The 9,169-nt window shown below is 36.3% G+C and overlaps 1 long non-coding RNA gene across 1 annotated transcript; it reads left to right on the top strand.

Annotated features, from left to right (window-relative positions):
* Positions 1-949: 949 nt before the first annotated feature.
* Positions 950-2,095, top strand: LOC311066532. Its single transcript, XR_014603100.1, has 3 exons — positions 950-1,077; positions 1,564-1,671; positions 1,868-2,095. It is a non-coding gene; the product is annotated as an uncharacterized lncRNA (long non-coding RNA).
* Positions 2,096-9,169: the final 7,074 nt, after the last annotated feature.

Raw genomic sequence — 9,169 nt, 5'->3', positions numbered from 1 at the left:
CATGAAGTATGTTGTCCAAAGACTTCAGCCTTTCAACATTGTAGAGCAAGTAGCTTTCCGCGATTTTGTGTTAGACCTGGTGCCATAGCAAAATAATGACAAGAATCACACTTACATCTATGATTGATGATGCTGCCAAACAGATGAAGATCAAGATTATCGAGGCCATGAAAACTGTTGACCACATTGCGACAACCACTGACTGCTGGTCAGCCAGGGGGCGTAGTTTCATTGGGGTCACGGCTCACTGGCTGGACCCGGAAAGTTTAAAAAGGTGCGCAGTGGCCCTGGCCTGTAAAAGATTAAATGCTTGCTGCGGTGCTGTGCTTGATGTACATTTACATGTTCAATTTCTGCTCTTTTTGTTCTTCTGGCTCCGCACTGCTGTTGGTGCTTAAATGCTTGCTGCGCTGCTGTGCTTACAGTATTGCTGTGCTTGATGTACATTTACATGTACATTTAATTTCTGATGTTTTGTTCTTCCGGCTCCGCACTGCTGTTAGTCTCTTCATTTGTCTTCCATCACAAGATGCATCTTCACGTGTCCATTGCTCTTCTTTTTATACTTCTCACTGGAGGTACAGGAAACATATACAATATATTGAAGATATTTGGGATGTAAATGGGTCATTGAATGTTTATTTTCATTGTCATTTCAGGATTCTCTCTAGAATGTTATCAATGTCGTGATGAACTAGTATTGAACAAAACTATGAGATGTTTCGAGGAAGAGAGCAGGTGTGCGAGTTCAAGAAGAGTACTTTATATGGGTAAGTCAAGAGTGCACAATTACTTTTGTTGACCTTGAAAATACTTCTAAAATGATTGCAACATCTTATATAAAATAGTTTTAGAAGGTATGTATTCCATGTATTTTATGCAGGTTTAACTCAAGCTGTTACTTGATTCTTTCTTTTCCTGTTTTGTATTTAGCTGGTGTGAAGGACGTAACTATTGAAGAAGCTTGTGTTAGAGCAAGTGAATGTAAAAGCTGGTCTATTACTGCAACACCCATCAGAGGTGAATATTCAGTCCAGTGCTGCGACACCGACATGTGCAATGACAGCCCTGCCCCAGGTATGCTTCTTTATTTTTCCATGAACTAATGCCCATTTAAGAGAATATATACAGCTAGTTTTGGTTCTGGTTCTGGAATCTTACTGCCTGAGAACCCTTTCAGATATTCTACTCACATCACACAGGAACCAGTTTCTCACAGTGAGCGGAAATTGCGAGGAGCAATCACACATTTTACAAATCTTATTGTGTCACTGAATGTATTTTGAGAGTTTGTTTTGTTTTGTTGGGAGTGTATTGGTGTACTTGAAATATGTTGTTTATTTATAGAGATAGTGTCTATTGTAGTGAAGTGTTCTGAGATGTGAGCTCCAGGTCGTCAGCAGTCGTTCAGCGCTCATGTTCCCGCAGAGAAAAGCTTCATCAAAAATACTTACATTTTTTTTTTTTTTCTATTGTAATGCTCATTTATGATCCACAGCTGAGGAACTGTTGTTTGATTCCAGTGTTTCACAGAACTGAAAAGTTCTTTAATTTCTTTCACAGACTTGAACTCTCAACCCAATGGGAAGAAATGTTACTCTTGTAACTGGGAGGGCTGCTCACAGACAGTGGATTGTATGGGGAATGAGAATCACTGCTTTACTGTACATGGTAAGAATTAAGTGATGGATGAAGAAAGTTTTATAGTTATTTTATCCTGTATTGCCATCAAATATGATTTATTTCTATATTGGATACTTTACTTTATATGATGATTCCAGACATGAAAAGGCAAGTTTAAATATGTTGCTACGACACTTCAGGTTGTCTTTCCTTTATGATTAACTTCTGGGGTTTTTTTTAACAGAATATTTTCCACACTCATCAGTGATGATGAAAGGATGTGCATCTGAATTTGCATGCGGGTCGCCAGGATGGATATTTGAACCTCGTGCTAAAGTCACATGTTGTGAAGGGAATCTGTGTAACGCTGTAGAGAGAGTCTCTCAGAGCTTCTTGTTTCTCTGCTGTTCTCTGATATTTTACTTCCTCCTGAACTGAGTTCAGATTCCACAGAGAGACCCCACAGCAGAATCACATTACCACGCTTCATACACTTAACCGTGGAAATACACTGATCATAGTTTTGTTCATAAGAGTTTAAGAATTTTTGGGAAAAAAAATCAGAACTAAAAAAAGGAGAAACTTTTGACACACCATGGTTTATCAGAGTGCTGAAAATACTTAAATTCCATGTGTAAAAAAAATAAATAAATGTTTTATTATATATATATAATAAAATGTTATATATCACCAAAATTGTTATACTGATCTGCTTATAAAATGTACAGAAAATAACGTATTTTGACATTTCTTCTTTTCTTGAGGGTTCTTTTGGAACCCAGTGTGTTTTTAATGCTAAAAAAACTAAAACAAATTATTACATAAATATATTCAGACCACAAGAAACATGTTTAATATATAATTATTCAAAATAATAGTTGCCGCCCCAGCTAGCAGGAAACATTCTCAGAACGTTGGCTAACATTCCCTACAGGTTTGGGTAATGTTTTAAAGAAAACATGTGAATGTAATGTTCAAAGAATGTTTTGAGGATATTTTCTCATTCCAAATAATGTTTCTATAAGGTTAAATGTAAACTAAGATATAACATTTTAACTGTAACATTTTGAGGATGTTTTCAGAGAATGTTATCCTACACAGCAAAAACTCCAGTGTTAAATAAACTCTCCTGGGAGTTTATTTGACTCCACACTCAAAGGGTTAAAGTGTTAAAATATGAGTGTTAAATGAACACTGAAGAGTGTTAAAATTAATGAGATAATTAAGTGATTAATTTAGTGATGATAGACCATTATTGAAGACACCTGATGTTAACAATCAGAATCACTGAAGGAGAAAATCACTATTTTAAAACATGTATATGGCTGGGCGATATATCGCACGATATTGTTATGCGCATCTCGTCAGTAAAGCCGGTTCCCTTGATTAGTAGTAAATCACCATCACCTGCTTTCAGATGGAGCGGTGTTAAATTAACACTCCTGGGGCTGGGAGTGTATATGAGTCCACACGTGTAAAGTGTTAAAATATGAGTGTTAAATTAACACTCAAGAGTGTTAAAGTTAATGAGATAATTAAGTGATTAATTTAGTGATGATTGAGCATTATTGAAGACACCTGATGTTAACAAGCAGAATCACTGAAGGAGAAAATCTCAAATTGTAAGCCACCGTTATGGAGAATAGTGTTTGTTTTAGTTGGGCTCTTGACCCTTATATATTTACTTTAAATTTTACTGTTGTTTGTCTGCTGTTATTGATTAATAACAGTTAAATGAACAAAGTAAAGTGTGATCTGATAGTGTTAGTTATGTTTTGACATAATCATGCTGTGATCTGAAATATGAAACTTATTGAGGTAGTTTGGTTTATCTTGTTAGCATCAGCTTTGTGATTTGTCAGCCTATGATTATCAGTACTTTACTTATAATCCAAAATATTTTATAAACATTGTTCTGATCAAAAGACTTTCAAATGAATTTATTTAGAAACACAGACATCAATAATCAGCCTGTGAATCTCAACAATGGTGACAATAATAAAGCATGTTGCAGTGGCTGCCACCAATCACAACTCATTAATGGCTCCCATCATGCATTGCGGTGTGAATAAATTATGATCTGAATTGTCTATGTAATTTACTTTTCCTAATTGAATATTCTGCTCGTCACCATTGTTGAGATGCATAGACTGAATCTTGATGTCTGAGTGTGCCTAAAAGTAAGATTTTTTTTTTTAAAACAACTTTTAAGAAATCCTTATCAAAAATTCTGCGCATTTATGTAGAATCACAGTTATTCTGTAATCAACAACACAAATCAAAGTCAGAAAGAAGGATTTTAATGAGTTCAGTGATCAAGTTCAAATGATGATTGTCACAATATAACCAACACCATCAGATCACTTTTCTCTTTGTTCATCTGGCAGTTATAACTCAGATACAGCAGCCAAACAAAATCTAAAGTTAATAATATAAGGGTCTAGAGTCCAACTAAAGCAAACACTATTCTCCATAATGGTGGCTTACAATTTGTGATTTTCTCCTTCAGTGATTCTGCTTGTTAACATCAGGTGTCTTCAATAATGTTCAATCATCACTAAATTAATCACTTAATTATCTCATTATTTCAACACTCTTGAGTGTGGACTCATACACTCCCAGGAGTGTTAATTTAACACTGGAGTTTTTGCTGTGTACAAAGAGCCGTAGTTAACTGACAAGCTGAGCCATATCGCATTAAATATCGCTGGCGATACGTCCGCGTTATTAATGCGATATGGCTCAGCTTGTCAGTTAACTACGGCTCTTTGTAGTAAATGCCGCTCCATCTGAAAGCAGGTGATGGTGATTTATTACTAATCAAGGAACCGGCTTTACTGACGAGATGCGCATAACAATATCGTGCGATATATCGCCCAGCCCTAACTTAAAGCATGCGCATAAACCTTGCGCGCTGTATACAACAATAATATTAGGCACAGTAGCTTCTTTCTTTTCTTTTTTCTTTTTTTATCAAGAACTTTGTTGAACAATATGAAAAACCATAAATGGCCTGGTACAAAATATGAGTCACAAAATACGAACACTAGCATGTTGCTGTGACTTAGCGGTGTCTGACTAGATGACACCTGGTGTGATGACATCATCATTTCACAACATGTACGGATTGGCCGTACACACGAAAACGCAAGGGCGGTGTTTTCAGATTTATCCACCTTGGGACCCGGTTTAAAAAATAGCGGTTTCAGTCTTTGAAAACGCCGGATCCGTGTGGACGAAATGCCAATACGATAAAAAATGTATACGTATACAGCGAAACGCATCTCCGTGTGGACGGGCCCTAATATCGCTGACGTATCGCCAGCGATAATTAATGCGATACGGCTCAGCTTGTCAGTTAACTACAGCTCATTGTACACAGCAAAAACGCCAGTGTTAAATTAACACTCCTGGCAGTGTCTATGAACACTCAAGAGTGTTAAAGTTAATGAGATATAATCGCCATAACCGGTGGCTTACGATTTGTGATTTTCTCCTTCAGTGATTCTGCTTTTTAACATCAGGTGTCTTCAATAATGCTCAATCATCACTAAATTAATCACTTAATTATCTCATTAACTTTAACACTATTGAGTGTTAATTTAACACTGGAGTTTTTGCTGTGTAGTAAATGCCGCTCCATCTGAAAGCAGATGAAGGCGATTTACTACTAATCAAGGAACCGGCTTTACTGACAATGTCATGCGATATATCTCCCAGCCCATATATATATATATATATATATATATATATATATATATATATATATATATATTACACACACACTGAATTAAAATCAGAATTTATTAAATCCTTTTCATTTTCACATTTTCCAACATTTCATTTTAAACTCAATGTCTAACTGTGACAAATAAATGATCATCATCTGTGTTACAGCCCTTAATCTAATTTGGCTCTTTCAAAACACACAAAAGACAAGGACCGAACATATCAAAAATCACAGACGATTAGGTAGCGTTTCTGACGTTAACCACGCCATAAGTTTTAATGAGAGGATGATAAATCACCTCAAGAGATGGTCAAACAGAAATCATAAATCAACAACACAGGTAGGGCAGCTACGAGAAAACAGGAACCCTTAACTACACCTATTGTTCCAGGAGAGATCTTACCTAGCTCCCGAAAAGAACTGTAACGGGTGAATCTTCCGGTTAACTGCTTACCTTCGCTATACTAAATAAATAACAAAAAGTGTACTAAGAAAATAACACCACTACCTGGTTTTAAAGAATAAAATAGAATCAGAAAAACAATCGTAAGGATCGCTCCAGCATGGCGAGGCGAAGCGAGAGTGAACTTGCCACAAGGCGAGAAACCCCCAGCTGGCAATCAGGCGAGAGAGGCGGAGAGAGAGAGCGACATCAACACCGTCACGGCTTAAATAGCAGGAACTCCCATGACGTCACTTCACTTCCGCAGTGCAGGGAAAACCCCTTCTCAAAACTCCACCTACGAACTCAAAAGAAATAAATCACACACACTAACGGTTCAATATTATACCCACACGTAACAATCTGAGTAAGTGTCATTTGCCTGAAAGTCCATTTCATCTCCTTTCATCTAGACATCGGTTACTTCTATGCCTGCTTCTGATATTTTCTGAAGGATCTCCTCGGTTGAAAGCCCTGTAAGAACCATGAGTAACCGTGCTATGACTTCTTCTCCACCGATGGCCAAAAGAAAGAAAGACCGCGAACTGGACGTTCTTTTAAATTGAGATTCAAGCAGCCAATCAGGGCTGGCTCTAGTAGCTCCGCTTATGAAGCCGCAGTCTAATCCTGTTAACATGAAATAAGCCTGCTCCCGAGCAGGTTTAAGCTTGCGCACCTGTTGCTATGACAGCAAGTCCAGGATGAGCGCCGAAGAACCAAACAATCCAAGATCATGCCAAATCGCCAACAATCAAATCCAGCTAACTGAGTTAGGGGCCCGTTCTTCGTACATTGCTTATTACATCCGAGATCAAATGACACATCCAAGATGATATCATCGTGCGAATCATGATCTGGCTAACTCGGTTCTTCGAACACACTTGCCGGATATGATTAGTATCGCTGGATTGAGTTATCTGAGATAACTGCGCGTTCATGCGCTGGTTAAAAGGGGATATGTATCGATAGTAGAAACATTGATCAGCAACGCTGCTATTGGCTGCTCAGCGTGGCCAAAGAGTGCGCACAGTTTTTCCCCCTCAGCAGAGCAAGAACTAATAGTCGAAGTTTATTCGGAATTTTAATGTTTAATCAAAACGCCAGGGAACACCTCAAAGTCTGCAAAAGCCAGGAGAGAGGACTGGCAAAAAGTAGCAGACAATTTAAATCCGTTAGAAGTGGCCATGTTAGATGTTTTTATCACTTATTAGCCTATATTTTTGAGTTTTAATAATTGCATAATTACGTAGTGCATTGTAATGTCAGTCACCACACTAGAACATGGGAACAAATAAAAGTGAAGTACAAAAATATTCTATATAATGGTAATTTTTAGTTATATTATAGTCTCTTCTATAAAATGCACTTAATGGTGTTTTGTTTATAAAAGCAACCCAAAAAAAAGGATGAGAAAAAAATAGAAAAGATCTTAGTAGCCTACACTGTAAAATAATTTTTGCTGCATTAAATTAATGCCGTATAGTCATTTCAACTGTTAAATCTTGAGTAATGATGAATTGCTTTGACTTGTGAAAGTGAAAACTGATAAACTTATGTTAATTTAAAAATATTTTGCCATGAGTTATTGATCACATTTTTCCCCAGTGTAGTTCATTGTAATGGCATTGCACAGTAAAATCCCCGGTGTTAAATTTAACACCGCTCGGTGTTTATATGGGAACCACCAGCAGGGTGTTAAAAGTAACACTGATGCAGTGTTAGAGTTAATGAGGTAATTAAGTTATTAATTGAGTGATGATTGAGCATTGAAGACACCTGATGATAACAAGCAGAATCAATGAAGAAAAGAGAAACACAAGAACTACAACTGACTTCAGGAGATGAAATCAACTGAAGATAAAAGACGACGTTAAGTATCTGAAGATCTTAGCAGAGGAGGATTAAACAACTCCACAAAGAGCATTATCAGCTTCACTTATTGTCAACTAGTTATAGAGAATGAACAGAGTTTTAGATGTTTATGTTTTATTGGAAATAATAGGTTTTGTAAAGTCACCATTATGGTGATCAGGGTTTCGTTTGGGCAGTTTGACTCTTGGCTTTTTAATCAAGTTTGTGGTCTTTGTAACAGTGTTTACCAAAACACATCAATTGTTACAAAGGAAGCCAGAAACAAAGATGATCATATGATATAATTTGAACCGTCACGTATTAGAATGATTTCCTAATCTAATAGCTGAGCAAAAATGCTTATTTGTTATTAATAGTTTAAATGTTTTTGTGTTTTTTTTCACCAACGATAACTTTATACCACAGGTCAGACATACTAAATTGTGATTTTTAAAATACCTCATTGCATGCTGGGAACCACCATATTATAAAACTAAAGGCTCCCAACATGCATTGCAGCATGAAGCATGTCACCATTGTTGTGATTCATAAGCTGAATCTTGATGTTAGTGTGTGTCTTTCTTCTCTAGCAATGTATAAAGAAATTAAAATTCAGAATGTTTTATTTTTGGAAAAAATAAAGTATTGATTCAAATATTATAGGTTAAAATCTGTTATTGATAAAGAAAGCTCTTTTGGTCAATGATGACATTTGTCAATCATTTTTCTTGATGATGATGATGATACATATCACCTGATCATCTTTGTTTATTGTTTCCTTTGCAACAAATTATGTGTTTTGGTAAACACTGTTACAAAAACAACAACTAAGAAAAAATATAAAGTCAAACCACCCAACTAAAGGAAACACTGATCACCATAATGGTAACCAAACATTTCAATAAAACATAAACATCTAAAACTCTGTTCATTCTCAAAAATAACTTCTGTAGATGAATGACAGAAATAAGGTCAAACTGGTTTGTAATAAGAGAGATTTCATGTCTTTTCAGTTGATTTCATCTAAAGCTGTGTCTTTAAGTCATTTGTAGTTCTTGTGTTTCTCTTTTCTTCAGTGATTCTGCTTGTTATCATCAGGTGTCTTCAATAATCAAACAATCATCACTCAATTAATAACTTAGTTATCTAATTAACTCTAACACTGCTTCAGTGTTACTTTTAACACCCTGCTGGTGGTTCCCATATGAACACCGAGCGGTGTCAATTTAACACCGGGGAATTTACTGTGTGTGTTTTCCTCTTTTGTGCACTTTTACATAATACACCAACACTTGTATCTGTTCCCGAGAAAGTGGTGGCTGAAATATGTGCAGTAAGTGGACATTTTCTAACTTTCCAAAGGAAAGAAAGTATAAGACTTTGTAATGTCCATTTGTTTCCATTGCACTGGACAGTGAATAAACCCTCTCAGATAACTGTCATATGGAGGAACTAGCCTACCTGCAAGTGCATAAATAACTTTACTTAATTTACACTTGTATGCTTTATGGCTGCAATATAAG

The sequence above is a fragment of the Abramis brama genome, assembly GCF_963993115.1.
Source record: "Abramis brama genome assembly, chromosome: 1".
Lineage (NCBI taxonomy): Eukaryota > Metazoa > Chordata > Actinopteri > Cypriniformes > Leuciscidae > Abramis > Abramis brama.
Note: the sequence above shows the minus strand (reverse complement) of the source record. Positions and strands in the feature narration are given on the sequence as shown.